The 17,260-nt window shown below is 38.6% G+C and overlaps 1 long non-coding RNA gene across 1 annotated transcript; it reads left to right on the top strand.

Moving 5' to 3' along the window:
• The first annotated feature begins 4,568 nt into the window (after window positions 1-4,568).
• Window positions 4,569-16,949, top strand: LOC121241055. Its single transcript, XR_005935640.1, has 3 exons — window positions 4,569-4,758; window positions 7,226-7,235; window positions 16,938-16,949. It is a non-coding gene; the product is annotated as an uncharacterized LOC121241055 (long non-coding RNA).
• The last annotated feature ends 311 nt before the right edge of the window (window positions 16,950-17,260 follow it).

The following is a 17,260-nucleotide window of genomic DNA, read 5'->3' as shown; positions in this document are numbered from 1 at the left end:
AGTATTATGTTCAAACTCTTATAGAGCTTTGTAAATGATATGAAATGAAAATGAAAAGCTTTTATGATAAATATTCCTTTACGAAATGAAGGAAATGAAATGATGTTTTATGAAAGTGTGCTTAGTATTAATGTTTAAAGGTATATGTATGTAAAGACATTCTTTGGCAGCCCCTATTTATGCATCCAAAGTAATAGTTGTATGTAGTAGCTATTGTTTTTATTTTCCATGAAATGAAATGTTGAGGTTTTCCCTTGATGCTAAGAAATGATGTTTAAATGATGTGATGAAAGTGTATTTAAATGTCGCCAAGAAATAATGATATGAAGTGAAGTTTAAAAGATGCTATGCAAGGAATGTGTTTAATGGATGCTATGAAATGATGCTTACTGATGATGTTTATGCTTATGCTTTTAAATGATGTTTATGAATTGGAAATGGATTGATGAATGAAAATAAATGAAAAGAAAATGACTAAAATGAATGAATGATTGAAAAGAAATGAATGTTTTAATGTATGAAAATATGTAACGGCCATGACTGCATGAATGAATGATTGTACCAATGGACTGGACAGATTGTAATGCTGGGTAAGTAGTATTGGTAGTGCACCCAGTACTACCTCCTGACTGAAAGGGATTTCCGACATGTGACCATGGGCTGAATCCAAATCCAAAAGATCGCTAATCCTAACATAAGGGGCGTAACAGTGTATACTGGCAAGAGGAAATTGAAAAGAGTAATTGGATGTATGAATGATTTAGTTTCTTTATGAATGAATGTACAAGGTGTGAGAAATGTTTTATAAAAAACGAAAACATTTTTAAAGAAAAACCTCACCTTGTAATGTTTTTAAATGAAATGAATGATTTATCTAAAATATGTAGATGAATGTCAAATGTATGAATGAAAACTTATGTTAGTATATTTTTACAGTATGACGTAACAGTTACTGTGTATTCGACTCATTTTGTTTTTATTATTGTCCCTCCCCCTCTCAAGAACAAAATGAGTAAGAAGTGTCAGAACAGACATGACCCAAGGGAAGAGCGACAAAAGCTTAGGCACGTTTTACGTAATGTATGAAAGTAGATTTCTTTGTAAAAGGTCTTTTTAATTTAACTTAATGATTTCTGCTGTAAACTCTCTTTTCATTTATAGAGCATTTTTTAATTTTAAAACATAGAATATTTTATAACCTAAGAAGGAAAGGGAAAAAGATTTAAAAGATTCAATAATTTTCATCTCATTTTCTAAAACCATTTATTAAAGTCTCACCACAAGGACGAGCATTACAGGTGGTATCAGAGCAAAACCCAGGTTATGAAAGATTATGTTACATTTTCAAACTAAAAGAGAGAATTTTTAGAAGAAAGAAAACTTTTGAAATGAAAAGAGAACTGACAATGAAGGAAAACCTAGGCTGAAGTCTTCCCAAGGCATGTCTTGTCTTGCAGTAAGTACATGAAAGTGTTTATGTTTTAATGTTACAATGTTTTATAGTATGTGTAGTCAATGCATGCATGTCAGAATGACACCTACAAATAAAAGTGAGATTAAGTTCAAGAAATGAAGGAAGTAATGAGGAATGTAGGAGGTTAGAAATAGAAGGAACGGACTATGGAATGCTAGGAATATGTAGATGTAGCTACGTGTTTATGTGATGAATGAATTAATTGACATATAGATTGTGATAGTTATGAAGTGCATGGATGACCATGAATTAAGTTAGAATCGAGATGGAGGATAAGATTGTAACTTCAAGCTTTGTTAGTAAGGATTGTAGTATGGAAGGTACAAGTGCAACATGATGGATTGGATTGTGTACTTGGAAATGACTTGAGCATGTCAATGATGGATTGACAATATGAAAAGATGCAAGGTGCCATGCAAGGAGTGATTGAAGCAATGAACATGTATAAAGGCATGAAGGCGATGCAAGGATGAGTATGAACGAATTCGTATCAAGTATAAGCAAACTTCGAGGATGAAATCTTTATTAGGAGGGGAGATTGTGACCAACTGCACATTTTTTCTCTCGTTTGGTCACGAGTCTTGCCTTTACATTTTAAATCTCAAATTGATGTTTGAAATTTAGCGGATGATTTTTAAAGCTAGCCGTGTATTTTAAAATCTTCCAAATATTCTAAATGCCCAAAATTATTTTAAATTGGGTATTTTTAGTTTTATTGGACCAAGCCTGATTTTTAAGTAAGTCTTTTTATATTTTTGGAGCCTCAAAAATAATATTATTTTAGCAAATCCTTTTATTTAAAACGATTTTACTCCTTTAGGAATATTATTTAAAATTCATTATTTTATTTTATGTTAAAGACTCTTTTTATTTAGATTATTTCATTTCTTTTAAAAAAATTTAGTGAACTTCACTTTTTTATTTTATGATGAAAAATATTATTTTAGAATTTAGAAAACAAAATTGAGTTTCTAAATATAGTCTCATTTCATTTTAGTTTCATTTCTTTACTTCCTTTATTTAGTTTATTTTTATTCTTTTTGTGTTTAATCTCTACCGTTTGATCAAGATTAGGACCCCTTAGATATAGGGCTGGGATTAAAATCCTAAAGCCTAATTTCTTTCTTTTCTCCTTCTCCCCCTTCCCCACATTGTCACTCTCCCCAAAAGCCGAAACCCCAACCCTGCTCTTCCCAAGCCTGCACCGCAACTCAAGCCCACGCCGCCGTCGACACCACCCTTCCTCGAGCACATCTTCGCCAGCGAACCACCCCTCCTCTCCCTTGGCTTCTCCCTCACCCTGTGGATCTCTCTCCCCTTCTGTGTCGTTCTCTTCTCCACCCCTCTTTGGATGTGGGCTTCGCCGCCGAGCACCACCGTGGGTAGCCCTGTGAGCACGCTGTCGAGCCTGGCCGCGACCACCCCTCTCCTCTCTGTCAACCCATCATCATGCGTCCCGATGCCTGCCTCTATTTCTCTCTGCCTCTCGTGGTAGCCAAGCGACATCTTGCGCCGCCACAACCCTCAGCCATCGACGTCCTCTTCACCATGGGCCACTACTCTACGATGTGGTGCCACCACACACCTAGCTCTCCTCCTCCCCAAATCTCATTCCCTCTATGTTTCTCTTATCCTAGCCACTGTCGCTTGAGACACCGCCACCCACCATCCGCGACACCAGTCCATGGCAGTCAAACGCCCAGCTTCAATGCCTCAGTCCCCTTCTCCATTCCTCCCATTACCCCTCCTACCTCAATCGGCCTCCACACGCATACACACCTCTATCTCTCCACCGTGCACCGCCACACTATAAGACCAACAATCCCTCTGTCTTCACCATACATGGCCAGCCAACACCACGAAGCACCCATCCTCCACACATGGTTCACTGCCTAGTCACCTCTCAACCCCTATTTTTAAGGTCACGACAGTGACCACCTTGGCAATACCACATACAACCCCTTCTTGCATGTATGTAGCCACCACCGTGGGACCTTGCCAAATAGCAAGCAACACAACAATTCAACCCCTCACCATGATATATTTTCTATCCCTTTATATGTAGAATTAGTATGTTTGTGAAGCTTAATTAGTGTTTTGGGGCTCAAATTAAAATGGTGTTGTGAAATGTGCTGTGTTGTGAATTATGAATAAAGTAGTTGTGATGTAGCTGTGTAATTGAAGTGATGGGCATAATTGTGTAGTTGTGTTGTGGCTGTAAGTAGTGTGAAGTGATAGGGTTGTTGTGCAGTTGTGATGTAGTTGGCGATATGACGGTATATTATGAAGTGATAGGTTAAATGTGAATTTTGTGATGTGGTTATGCTTTGTGAAGTGATGGGATATTTGTGCAGTTGTGTTATGACTGTGCAAAGCTATGATGTGATTGTGACGGGGTTGTGATTGTGAAGTGGTGAGACTATGGTGAATGTGCTCTTTGTAGTGAACCATGTGTGAAGTGATGGGATCACTATGCATGGAAGGTGGTTGTGAACTGTGTGAAGAGATTGGATGTTGTGCAGAATAGTAGAAGTTATGTCAGGATCGGCATGATGAACTGATGGCTTCAGATGGTTGAGGAGGAGCCCGATCTACAAAGGAGGCTGGACTTGATTTCAACTTTTGTAACAACGACTCTATATACTATAGAGCAGATGTAAGAGTTAGTCCGGCTATGTAGATTCAGTTTTATGGACATTCTATCTCCCACGTTATGTTGAACTCAAGTGGACCTCTTAAGTGAAGAAGTACCTATTTATGGTTATGAATGATATTGGGATGTTTTACTTTATTCTGGCACAAGTCTTCATTCACCCTAATTCTGCTGCGATTATTGCATACTACTAGATGTATTTGTAGGATACATTCCATATTAACTATCATGAATGAGGGTACATAACCTTGTGTTGCATGTCCTGACGCTCCAAGTCTCCTTTCCATTTCAAGCGGAGGTTGGGGGCGTCACACTATCCTTGCAACCTTTAATAGCCGAGGAGAAGAGCTTGGGGAGCAGATCAGAGTCGGAGTCGTCAATGCACGAGGGCTAGGCCTCAGGGCTCTTGTAACAGAGGAGCACATGGTGGTAGTATGCGGTCGAGTAAACCCATACTTCTTGTCATCATCATTGTTATTAGCACAGTTCAAGAGATCATCGGAGACCATGGTGAAGGCTAAGGCAATAGTTAAGTTTGAACGCGCAAGAGAGATGGTGAGAGCCAGAGGCATGCGGATGGCCGCGAGGGAAATGAAAGAAAGGAGAAGCGTGAACAATGTGCAAATGACTAGTACTTATTGCAGGCTGAACCCAGTAGAAAGTTTGGAACTGAAGCCGGGTTCAACCCGAAACCCAGGTTGTTAAAAACTTGGATTCATATGGGTTCCAGCCTGGGTCTGACCCGGGCTAACCCGGTCCGAGTTTCGGCCCGATTTTGAAACTCGAGTTTCGGTCTTGGTATACCCGGGTTGCCAGGCCGAAACCTAGATGGAACAGTCTTATTGCCGATTTAATCCCAATTGCGTTTGATCGGATGTTTGATTAGTTCTTGCATTTGCATGATGAGATTTTCTTGTCACAGCTTTATGATTCAAGTTTAATTTCCTTTTTGGTTCATAGGTACCCAGATTTCGTTTATAAAACTCACACCATATAATTTCAGTGATTACATGTTCAAACCATGCTAAATCATCATTTATAAACTTATTATAATTTTCAATGAGTAAAATTGTCAAAATTTGAACAGAAAGACCTACAATTTGTTAGGGATCTAGTAGCGAGCGTAAACCCTAGAAGTGAACATGAAGGATGAGAAGGGGAAAGTGAGAACTGGAGATGGGATCCTATGAACTTAAGTGAAGAGGAAGTCTTGAACTGGAAATGGCGTAGTTGCTAGAACGAGTAAAGCACATCATTTCGAAGTTAAATAAAATAGAGCGTTTGGGTTGAAGTCTGGGTTAGTGCTTTTGGCGTTTAATATGCAGCGTTTTAATTAGTAGTTGAGGTATGTAGTCTTGTCTTATAACATGCAACGTTTTGGGACTAGAAACACCAAAACAACGCATTTATGTCACTATTATTTTCATTTCAATATGTCAGGTCAGTTTTTCTTTTAGGAAATTAGTTATAGAGTTTGTAGTGTTTTGCGTATATGGGGAAGACATGAACAGAAAAAAAGAATGATATGGTAATTGTTCAATTGTTTGAATGTATGAAAGTTTAAGGATTCCCTCGAACAACCCTATTATCAATACAAACTTGTGATTATTTGAGTCCTTTTTACAAACACTTGTCATCTACTCTCATTACACATCTCATTGATTATAGTTTACAATTCTACTCCCACATTCAATTACATCAACATATTCAAGAACCGAAACCTAACACAATTGAAGCGTACAAGTAAAAATGTTTCTTCAAAGCCTTTTTTTTTGGGGGGGGGGGGGGGGGGGGCATTCATCTATGTTTGAAACCATATTAAATTATCATATTATTAAACCATGTTATATTAAAATTTATCTTAAGAACTGATGATAGTAGAAGAACTAATCTTAGAGGTGTGAGACTTGAGTTTCCTCACTTTCAAGGAGACAACCCAACATCATGGATCTTTAGGGAAAACCAGTATTTTGACTTCCATTAGACTCCAATGCCTCATTGCATGCTCATGGCCTTTTATCACATGGAAGTAGTGGCTCTTGTGTGGTACCAAGACTCTTTGGAGGGGGAACACTTCCAGATTGGGATACCATCATTAGATCCTTGCTTGTTTGTTTTGGGCAGACTATTTACGACGATCCCATGGAGGCTCTCACTTGACTGAAGTAGACCAGCCCTGTAGTTGCATACAAGCCACAATTCGAGGCTCTTTCCAACCATTTGAGAGGGCTTTTGGATATGCATAAACTGAGTTGCTTCCTTAGTGGGTTGAAGGATGAAATCTGCCTTCCCATCCGGAAGCTGAATCCTGTCAATTTAAATGCAACATATGGGTTAGCTAAAATTGAAGAGGAATACCTCTTGAATACAAAGAAAAACAGAAAAGCCATAATAGATAAAACCAGTGCAGTAGTTGGGGTTCTTCACAGGACTTTTATCCAAGTGACAGTTACAACAAATGGCATAAAACCTTGGGGTCTACTAAGAAGGTGACATCCACGCAAATGGATGAGAAGCAAAGGAAGGGGTTGTGCTACTACTGTGACAAGAAGTGGAGCCCAACTCACACTAGCAAAAATCCTAGAATTTACCTTTTACAAGGTAATGAAGATCTATTGAAAGAGGAAGAATGTAAGTAGTGCGGGAAAAATGCAAGAACTCCCATTGTTAGAACCATGCGGCTAGTGGGAAACATTATAGGTGAGCAATTGGAGATACTAGTGGACTCGGGCAGCTTACATAACTTTATTGATTCAACCTTGATCCCTAAATTGAAGCTGCCAGTGGACTCTTCGATTAATTTAAGAGGAAAGTGGCTAATGGCCAAAGTCTAAAAAGTGAAGGGATGTGAAGGGCCGTGAAATTGAAGGTGCAAGGTACCTTATTCCAACCTTCTCTCCATTCACTTGATCTTACTGGTTGTGATATCGTATTAAGAGTTCAATGGTTAGAGACATTGGGCCCTAGAACTTGGGATTTTTCGAAGTTGTTGATGAGTTTTTTGCGTGATGGGAAGATGGCTGAATTCAAAGGGTTAAAGTTAACCCCATCATTGGTGGAGGATGGCCACAAGTTGCTTAAGATCATGGTGGCTTAAGGCAAGGGAATGTTACATCAAATTGTTACTGATGAAGGGAATGGGCAGAATTTTTAAATTGCGGATAGTAATGTCACTAAGCTGTTAGAAGAATTCAAGGAAGTTTTTAATGAGCCTAAGGGGTTACCCCTACCCCGTACCCATGATCACAAGATAATCCTTAAGGATGGCACTCAACCCATCTCTAATAGGCACTATCAGTATCCCTATTACCAAAAAACTAGAAAAAAAAATAGTGGCAGAATTATTGAAATTAGGGTGATAAGACCAAGCTCCAGGCTTTTTCTTTTTCTTTTCTTCTTTTTTTTTTTTTTTTTTTTTTTTTTTTTTTTTTTTTTTTTATCTCTTGTTTTGCTGGTTCGCAAGGCCGACAGAAGTTGGAGACTTTGTGTTGACTATAGGGCCCTTAATAAGGAAACTGTGAAGGCAAAACAAATCATCAAATCTTAGTTGCTTCACAAATTAGAGGGATCAAACAATTACAGATTTGATATCTAATCTAGCAATAGATTGCAACGAATAATAAACTAGTAGGCCTCCTAGTAATTAAACGAGACAATAATGACAATAGGCATAGAAAAACATTCGATACTCAAAGTATAAATTGAACACTAAAAACAAATCATATCTCATAGTGTTATTGATTCCGAGGTTTCCATTTCCTTCGACCAATTATGAAAGTTTAGCCACACAAAACCATCATGAAAACTGGAAGGAAAAGTTAGAGAAGAGGGGAGAGAGATGCCCTAGTATGATGATCTTTTCCTTTTACACGTCCATGCCCCCTTTTTTAGAATCCTCCCAAATCTCCTAAAATATCCTAAACATTATCCTCAAATAACCATATCCAAATCTGATTTAATTAAAGGAAATATTAAAAATAAAATAGAGTCCTAATATAACTAGGAAAGTGGTGTTTTCCAGCTGTAACTTTCATGCACTAGATCTCCAAAACATCTGCAATTAAATTGCATATTTGAATTGCACGATAAGGCCGAGCGTTATGAAACGTCAGTAGTGCAGGTGCGTCAACTTAAAGCCCAATTTCGACCTTTATGAAGCCAGTATCGTTCAAAACTCAAAACACTAAAGTTATATATATTTGTCTTGGGGTTCTATAGCATCTTTAATCATCTCAATCGGAGCTCGGATGAGAGAGTTATTCCCCGATTACGAAGTAGTGTCGAAACTGTCCAGAACCGCCCAATTAACTTCGTTTTGCATTAAACGACTCCGTTTGCTTCCTAAATAAAAATATAAGAATAATGAGTACATTTAGGCACCAAATAAGTATAAAAAACTAAACATTAAGGGAGAAAAATATGACACTTTGCATTCTCATCATACATAGTAGGACTCGGGAGGAACACTTGGGGCACCTAAAACAAGTCTTATCAATGCTGCAACAACACTGCTTATATGCCAAGATGTCTAAATGTAAATTTACAGTTGGGGAAATTGATTATCTAGCCATGTAATTAATGCGGAAGGTGTAATGGCCGTTGCTTCTAAAGTGACTTCTATGCTAGAGTCGCCAGAGCCTAAGAATGTGAAGTCTCTATGGGAATTCCTAGGCCTAACGGGGTATTACCGGAAGTTTAGTAGAAATTATGGGCTTATTGTAGCACCCCTTACCACTCTACTTAAAAAAAATTCTTTTTCACGGAACTTGGAGGAAAGAAAGGCATTCATGGCCTTAAAATAGGCTATTTCACATCCTCCCATTTTGAGGCTGCAAGATTTTAACAAGTCCTTTATTATTGAATGTGATGGGTGTGGGAAGGGAACTAGAGCTGTGTTGATGCAGTTAGGGCAACCTATTTCTTATTTAAGTCATGCATTTAAGGGAAAGGCTATTTTATTATCTACTTACGAGAAAGAGTTGTTGGCTCTTGTGACGGTAGTGCAAAAATGGAGGTCATACCTCCTAGGTCAGTCTTTTGTTATTAAAACTAACCAACAAGCACTCAAATTCGTACTTGAATAGCGTGTCGGAATGAAAACATAGCAGAAATGGGTGACCAAATTAATGGGGTACGACTTCTCTATCAAATATAAGAAGCGGAAGGAGAATAGGGTGGTTGATGCCCTTTCTCGAAAGAAAGAAGAGTTAGAGGAGTCCATGTGTTCTACCATGGTCTCATTTCCCACCCCCTTATTGGTTGAGGAGTTAAGGCACATCTTCCATAACTCCATGGAGTTGGCTGAGTTGTTACATTAGCTCCAATCCAACCAGAACTATCCTAAGGGCTTTTTAGTATAGTAGGGTTTAATCTTAAGAAAAGGAAGGACAATCTTGGCTCCTGGGTCTGATTTTAAGAAGAAGGTAATGCAGTATGTGCACCATAGTCCTCAAGAAGGCCATTCAAGCTATCTGAAAACATATCAAAGGGCAAAACATGATTTCTATCAGAGGGGTGTAAAGAAGGATATAAAGTAGTTGGTGAAGGAATGCGACACTTGTCAGGCTGTGAAGTATGAGAGTTCACATCCCGCAGGGCTACTTCTGTCCCTATCCATTCCCTAACAACCTTGGTCTGACATATCACTTGATTTTATTGAAGGGCTGCATGTTTCCAAGGGGGGTAAGTGTGGTGTTTGTAGTAGTAGACTATTTCATTAAGTATTCCCATTTTATGGCATTAGCCCACCCCTATATTGCCCAAGTTGTAGCTAAGGAATTTATGAACCATGTTTTTAAACTTCACGGGCTCCCTAAGTCTATGGTGTCGGATAGGGACCCAATTTTTCTGAGTTCATTTTGGAAGGCTCTATTTCATTCTCAATGCTTATCACTAGACTGGAACTCCGCTTACCATCCACAAACGGATGGCCAAACTGAAGCTCTAAATAAGTGTATTGAGGGTTATCTATGACATTATGCTGGCGTGATGCCCAAGGTGTCGTCACAGTGGCTCACTATGGCCGAGTGGTGGTATAATACTACCTACCTCACGGCTACTAAAATGACTCCCTTTGAAACTGTCTACGGCTACCCACCCCCAAACCTCCTTTCAAACATTCTTGGTACTATTTCTAATGAGGTAGCAGACCAGTGACTATACAGCAGAGATCAAGTCATCAATTCATTAAGGCACAATTTAGTAGAGGCTCAAAACCAAATGAAACACTATGCTGCTAAACAGAGTAGCTGGGAGATATTATGGAGGCTTCAAGCCATTTACCCACACCTTGTGGGCAAGGTGCTTTGAAGGGAGGGAGTTTGTTAGGGATCCAGTAGAGAGAGTAAACCCAAGAAGTGAAGATGAAGGATGAGAAGGGGAAAGTGAGAACTAGAGATGAGATCCTACAAACTGAAGTGAAGAGGAAGTCTTGAACTGGAAATCGATTAAAGCACATCATTTTGAAGTTAAATAAAATGGAGCATTTGGGTTGAAGTTTGGGTTACTGCTAGTGGGGTGTAATACGCAGCGTTTTAATTAGTAGTTGAGGTCTGTAGTCTTGTCTTGTGACACACAACATTTTGGGACTAAAAACACGAAAAAAATGCTTTTATGTTACTGGTATTTTTCATTTCAATCTGTCAGGTCAGTTCAACATTTTAGAAAGTTAGTTATAGAGTTTGTAGTATTTTGCATATATGGGGAAGATGTGAGTAGAAAAAAGGAATCATCTGGAAATTGTTCAATTGTCTAAATGTATGGAGGTTTAGGGATTCCCTCGAACAACTCTATTATCAATACAAACTTGTGATTCTCTTAATCCTTTTTACAAACACTTTTCATCCACTCTCATTACACATCTCAATGATTACAGTTTACAATTCTACTCCCACATTCAATTATATCAACAAGTCCAAGAATACAAACCTAACTCAATTGAAGCATACAAGTAAAAAATTTTCTTTGGAGCCTTTGGGGGGGAGGGCATTCGTCTATTTTTGAAACCGTATTAATCACTATAATATTAAACCATATTATATTAAAATTTATCTCAAGATTAAGTTAGTGAAAATGACAAAGGGTGATGCTTATAACTATTTTACAATTAACTTAATTATCCCACTTGATTGAAGATAATTTTAATTTTACATAACTACTTTTAAATAAAAGAGTTTGTAAAATAATTATAAAAGATTTATAAATTTATCTTTTTCTATGTTTTTAAAATTCAATTTCATGTTAACTAGTTTTAATAGACGGGATTTAATAATCGAGATCCAAGCAATGCATTAGCTCGAGTGGTCTTTGTGCATGAGATGGTGGAAACGTTAGAGTGTGCAAGTGGCAAAGATAGAATTCAAAAAAGGGTAATGCTACATAAAATCATGAATACGTAAGCGCCGTACAATCATTTTGAAAAAGAGTGAGATTTACTATTTAAAAATTAATTTCTTTTTTCATGTAGATCTCGTATTTATTCAGGGATTGTGCGGCGCTTGCACACTCCATGACTAAAAATATCATTTCTTTTCTGGAAAACATGAGATGGACCATAAAAAAAATGAAATGATCGATAACATTGTGGCCATAAGTGAATAACTACTATATTTCCTTTAGATTTCCATGTTTATAGCATCAACCTTTATAAATTAAGTAACATTGCTTCATGTGTAACACGTGCAATTAAATTCAAGAAATTTGAGCATCAATGCACAATGAAATTGTAAAAAAATAATGTAGTACATTCAACCATGTTAGTTTAAGAATAATATTTGAGGATCCCAAGTAGAAATTCTTCTCTCAAATTCTAGCATGTTATTCATGTTAGACTTGGGGCCTCTTTAAAAGAGACAAAAAGAGAGAAAAAGAGAAGTACAAGAGACCCAATAGTACTATAGGATATCTAGCTCCTTCCCCTCTATGGTGCCGCCAACCTTAGAGTGGAGAGGAGGTCTAACTCCTCCCTTTATTCCCTATCTGCTAGATTCTTCTGGTCAACTAACTCCTGTATTGGATTTTCCTATGATTTTAAACTTTCTTTTTTAGTTATAAGATTTTTCTTCCCTTAGTCAATGTCGTGGGCTGCAAGAATATGGAAGTAAATATGGTGAGTAAAAAGTTACCTCAAATGATTTGCTTCTATCAGTTATACATGCGATATTTTAATCAATGGAGATCTCATAACCACCTAATCTTTTCCGATGATTATGGGAATGCCGGATATCAAGTTTTGAATGGATGCTCATCTTGGAAGGAGTTACCATAACAGGCGACTATCTATAATTGTTTACTGAAGGTTTGCGAATATCCTCATGATCGCATCAGTCATCTTGTGTGTCCGTTTACTTGTAATTTATTGGGTTCATGGTTAGTGGCCACGGGCCTTTTCTAGGCTTTATTGGCCTAGCCGATGGAGGAAATATTGTCCCTCTAGTTACTCAGCAAATTCTCATTACGTGGGCGTAGCAGGAATTTTCTCTCTCTCTCTCTCTCTCTCTCCTCTTCTCCTCTTTTTTTCTTTTTTTAGTCACCCAAGTTTGTCTTGTCCTTACTCTCATAAATTCTTCTCGGTAGCACATATTCACATGCCTAGTATAACATGTGCCAATTCTATACCCACGTCTCTTCATACCGTGAGGATCGCAGGATTTGCCTGTAACGCCTCTTCTCACTTGACACCTATCAATTTCTTCATAGGAATCACCCAATCATTGTTGTCCCTCCATTGCTCGTTCCTAATTTCAACATACCTGCTTCCATCTCTACTTTCCATTGTTACTTTCTCTAAAAAACCCCTAGACTTTTCTCCTTCTGTTTTACATCCCGTCTTCGATGTCTCCCTGAAATACTTCCTGTTTCCCTTATTATGTTTCACTTACTTCTCATCGTGCGTGGTCTACGGGGAATCTTGGGACTTCTAACCGTCCTTACTTTGAGGGATATGGTTTTTCCGCGATGACTAGTCCGGCAGACTTGAAGGTGGTAAGGGACACTTATGAGGCCCTTGGTTTTGTCATCCTGGAAGTCCCTAGAGCCTATCGCGGGGTTGTCAACTCGAAGGGGTTCACTGAAAAGGTCGCATTGTACACAAATATTATTTCACATGGGCTATGACTGCTATTTTGCTCGTGATGTTTTGGATTATTTGGGTATGGCCCCCTCGTAGTTACATCCTAATGCCTGGAGGATTCAACAGTTGTGTTATGTGTTGTGGGGTAAGGTTTTGGAACTTCCTTGTGAGGAGAACCTTGATTTGACTACTAGAGAGTTTGTGTACACCCACATGATTCATTTGCTCGACGGTAACATATGTAGTTTTTGTTCCCGATGTAGGTATCAGGTTGCCCGCTTCGAGGGTTGTTATTCTAACGCCAAAGGGTGGCCCAATTTTTTTTTTTTTTTTTTTGCGTGTCTAGCCTCGATGGGGAGTTCCCTATCGGCGAGTTCATTCACCAAGCATTTCCAGGCCGTGTTGTGTGGGGGGTCATTCCTGATGATAATGTGATTTATGTTGCCTTCTCTAAATGAGAGCAAGCTCGATTGCATATGGCTTTTTCCTAGGTTGCCTAGCACCAAGAAAAGGTTTAGAATGATGCTCTTCTAACTAGGACAAAACATATGTAGTTTTCGTTCCCGATGTAGGTATTGGATTGCCCGCTTCGAGGGTTGTTATTCTAACGCCAAAGGGTGGCCCAATTTTTTTATTTTTTTTTATTTGTATCTGGCCATGATGGGGAGTTCCCCATCGGCGAGTTCGTTCACCAAGCATTTCAAGGCCGTGCTATGTGGGGGTTCATTCCTAATGACAATGTGATTTCTGTGGCCTTCTCCAAACGAGAGAGCAAGCTCGATTTTATATGGTTTATTTCTAGGTTGCCCAACACCAAGAAGAGGTTTAGAATGACGCTCTTCTAACTAGGGCAAATATTGACCTATTTCTAGTAATGTCGGATCGGTCACATGTCGTGGGTCGCCACTTTCTGAGGGACTCGGTTGTTTTAAGGGTAAATAGTGGTCTTCCATTGCCCTGTCAGAACGGGAAGAAAGAGATCTGATAAGGAAGGCGAGACTGTTTGTGAACCGAAGGGGGCTTGTGATCGTTGGAGTCTGAACGGGTTTCTTCTAGCCCATTGTGGCTCCCCCAACCCTTGCTTGGGATTGGACGGTGACTGAGATGTCGAGACATATAATACAAGGCTACACACCCGTTGTACATGACACATAATATGCTATGCACCTAAGTACACTAGCAGTATGCAATAACGATGCAGCGAAAAAATTAATAAAAGTCAGATAACTAAGCAACGCGATAATCAATTGTAAAGCACATGGTACCACAAACTAATATCATAACCCAAAACTTTGTCCCCAAAACATAAACATAGGCCTTAAAGGTAAAGTATCCCAAAAATATGAAGCATAATTTTAAAGTTCCCAAAACACGGGAATTCTAAATAATTACATAAGTCCACAAAAGATGGCCATAAATGTTGTTGCCTTCTCTCTCTCTCTTCTTTTTTTTCACAAAACACTTGTACTCATGTACTCTTCAAGAAGACTCGCGCTTCATGCACTTCTCTAAAGCCTTATCCTTGACTCGATCGTTACGCTGCTTGAACTCAGTGATGAATTCTAGTATACCTATGATTCCTTGATCAATGGCCTTGAGTTGCTCCTAGATGGAGGGCTCAGGCTGATTCATGGCCATTTTAGGCACAATCCTCTCTGGATGAGGAGGTGCCGCTCTCTTCCTCTTGGTCATCGTCGCCTCTTACTAAACCTATTACAACTTTTATCATTTCGATTGGAGAATGGTAGTAGAAACTACCACAATGAGACTTCGAGAAATCTCAGTATGTAATCACATAACATATCACAGTTAATACAAGCATACAAAAAGTATATCACGATATGTGTGCATGGACATGTACTTGACTTATGCCTTACCCAAAACTTGACTTACAAAAGACTTATAACAGAGACAAACTTTTCATAAAAACTTCTCAACTTTTTCTTATTCACGTGATCTTATTCAAAACTTGCCTTATCAGAACGTATCACAAGATTTTCATCAAGTGATCCTTATCATATGAGCTCTTATACTTGTTCAGAGGGTGGACACAACATGGCTCCCCTCCTTGCACCACGTGTTCCTGCTAGTTACCGCACCATCAACGGTCCGTACATCATGATGAATACGTCATATACAAAGAATCATATTAACTCAACCTTATTTCCTCAGGTTACATGCCTTATGCACCCACTAGCATTAGGTGCTTCTCGCTCCAGCATTCTTTAAAAAGAATCCATTCGAGGCTCGTCGACTATTCTTCGTCGACCCAAGGGTTACCACTCCATTCTTAAGCACTCTAGAGTAGATAGAGGAGTTTCACTAGGACAATCCCCCATCCTAATACTTGGAGTCGTGATAAAACTGTTTTTTTAAATAGTTTTTTGAAAACACTTCTTTGAAAAAACTTATTTGAAAACATTTCTTCCCCAAATGCATGTAACAAGAGACTTAACATGCTTACTTATACTTGGCATATGACATATGAAATGCCATTCATGAAACAACCAAGCATAACATGTTCATTTCATAACATGATCACATAAAACACATGAAACATCCAAATAGATTCATGAAACCATGGGATCATGCTTAGGCCGAAACACTTAGGGGTAAAAATTATGAGATTCGTCACTTAAACATGTTCCAATCTTCAAGCATATAACATAGGAATCAAAGCATGATAAAATAATGCATGAATTATGACATTTAACTAAGATCTGAAACATACAACACATGTTATGGTCGAAACATCATAGCACATAATTGATCAATCTTGAACATATGAAAACCGAAACATATACAAGTATTTCATGGCATTTTCATCAAAAATTCCAAACATGAAATTCATTCCATAGATTGATACGAGATCATTTTATATAATCAAATAATCAAACAAGAAATAACCAGCAAAACAGACATGGAATTGAAAGGATTTACACAATCATATACAAGTGTTAACCAAGAGTAGGTTGAGTGTTTACTTACAAAATCCTCGTAATAGAATACTAGCAAGCTATAAATCCGAACATATCATATTAGAAAAAGCATCTAAAATCCAAACTCCTGTTCTTAAGTGCGTGTGTGCGCTTCTAGGGCATCACTTGGCTTTAAACCATTCGACTTCTAAGGTTATTAGGTTAAAACCCTCTTCCTTTCACACATGAGGTAGAACAAAAGGTAGCCAAGAATAAATGAGGTGGCCAAAACATGGAGGATAAATTTCCCCATCACTATTCGATTTCAAGGGTTTCTCTTAAAAACTCTAGGTTATTTTCCAAGAAAATAGTAGGAAGTGTGTGTTCTATCATTTCTCAAAGTCTAGTGAGACTTGAATCTCATTTTTGGATTGAGAAAATATTTGTGTGTGAACTAGACTTAGGAAAACTGAATCTTACCTTGCAAATCCTTGGGGTAGTGCCGAAATCCTTCTCTCGCAAGGATCTTTCTTGTTTGGTTGGTGAGAAAACACAAGAGAATGGGAGAGAGCTTTCAAAAGAACTTGAAAGAATTGAGCAGAGAGAGTGGAAACTCATGCAAGAATCCAAAAAATGGCAAGGAAAATCCTCCTAGGTGTGTACCCTTCTCCTTATATAGTGACCCTTCACTTCCCTCTTTGTTTGAATCAAAACCTTTGCATGTGAGACATGTGGCAAGGTTCCTTCCTCTTCCGCTCTCAAAAATCAAAAACCTCTTGGTGTTCTCCACTGGATTGCATTGGGAAGGGGCAAATCTTAGAGGTGGCGTGTGGGCTTCCCTCCTTGGCCGAAAATAACATTCCCTCTTATGCCCTTCCTTCCTTTTAACAAGTCCACATCATCTCAAGGGGTAACTTAGTAAAACCGTGCATAACCTTTCCTATTCCCAACAAAAGGCTCTTGGCATGGTGGACAAGTGGCATGGGCGTGTGCCCTAGCCTTAGCCATCCCTCTCACTTTCCATTCCCAATGTGTTGTTTCATCTTCCCCATGCTTATTTCCTAGTTGACCCTTCACATTTCATTGGTACACAACACACTAAGTGACAAGTGGCAAGCAAAAGGAATGTTTGGAGCATGCTAGCC

This window comes from Juglans microcarpa x Juglans regia, chromosome 7S (assembly GCF_004785595.1).
Source record: "Juglans microcarpa x Juglans regia isolate MS1-56 chromosome 7S, Jm3101_v1.0, whole genome shotgun sequence".
NCBI lineage: Eukaryota > Viridiplantae > Streptophyta > Magnoliopsida > Fagales > Juglandaceae > Juglans > Juglans microcarpa x Juglans regia.
This window is presented reverse-complemented; position numbering and strand designations above follow the sequence as displayed.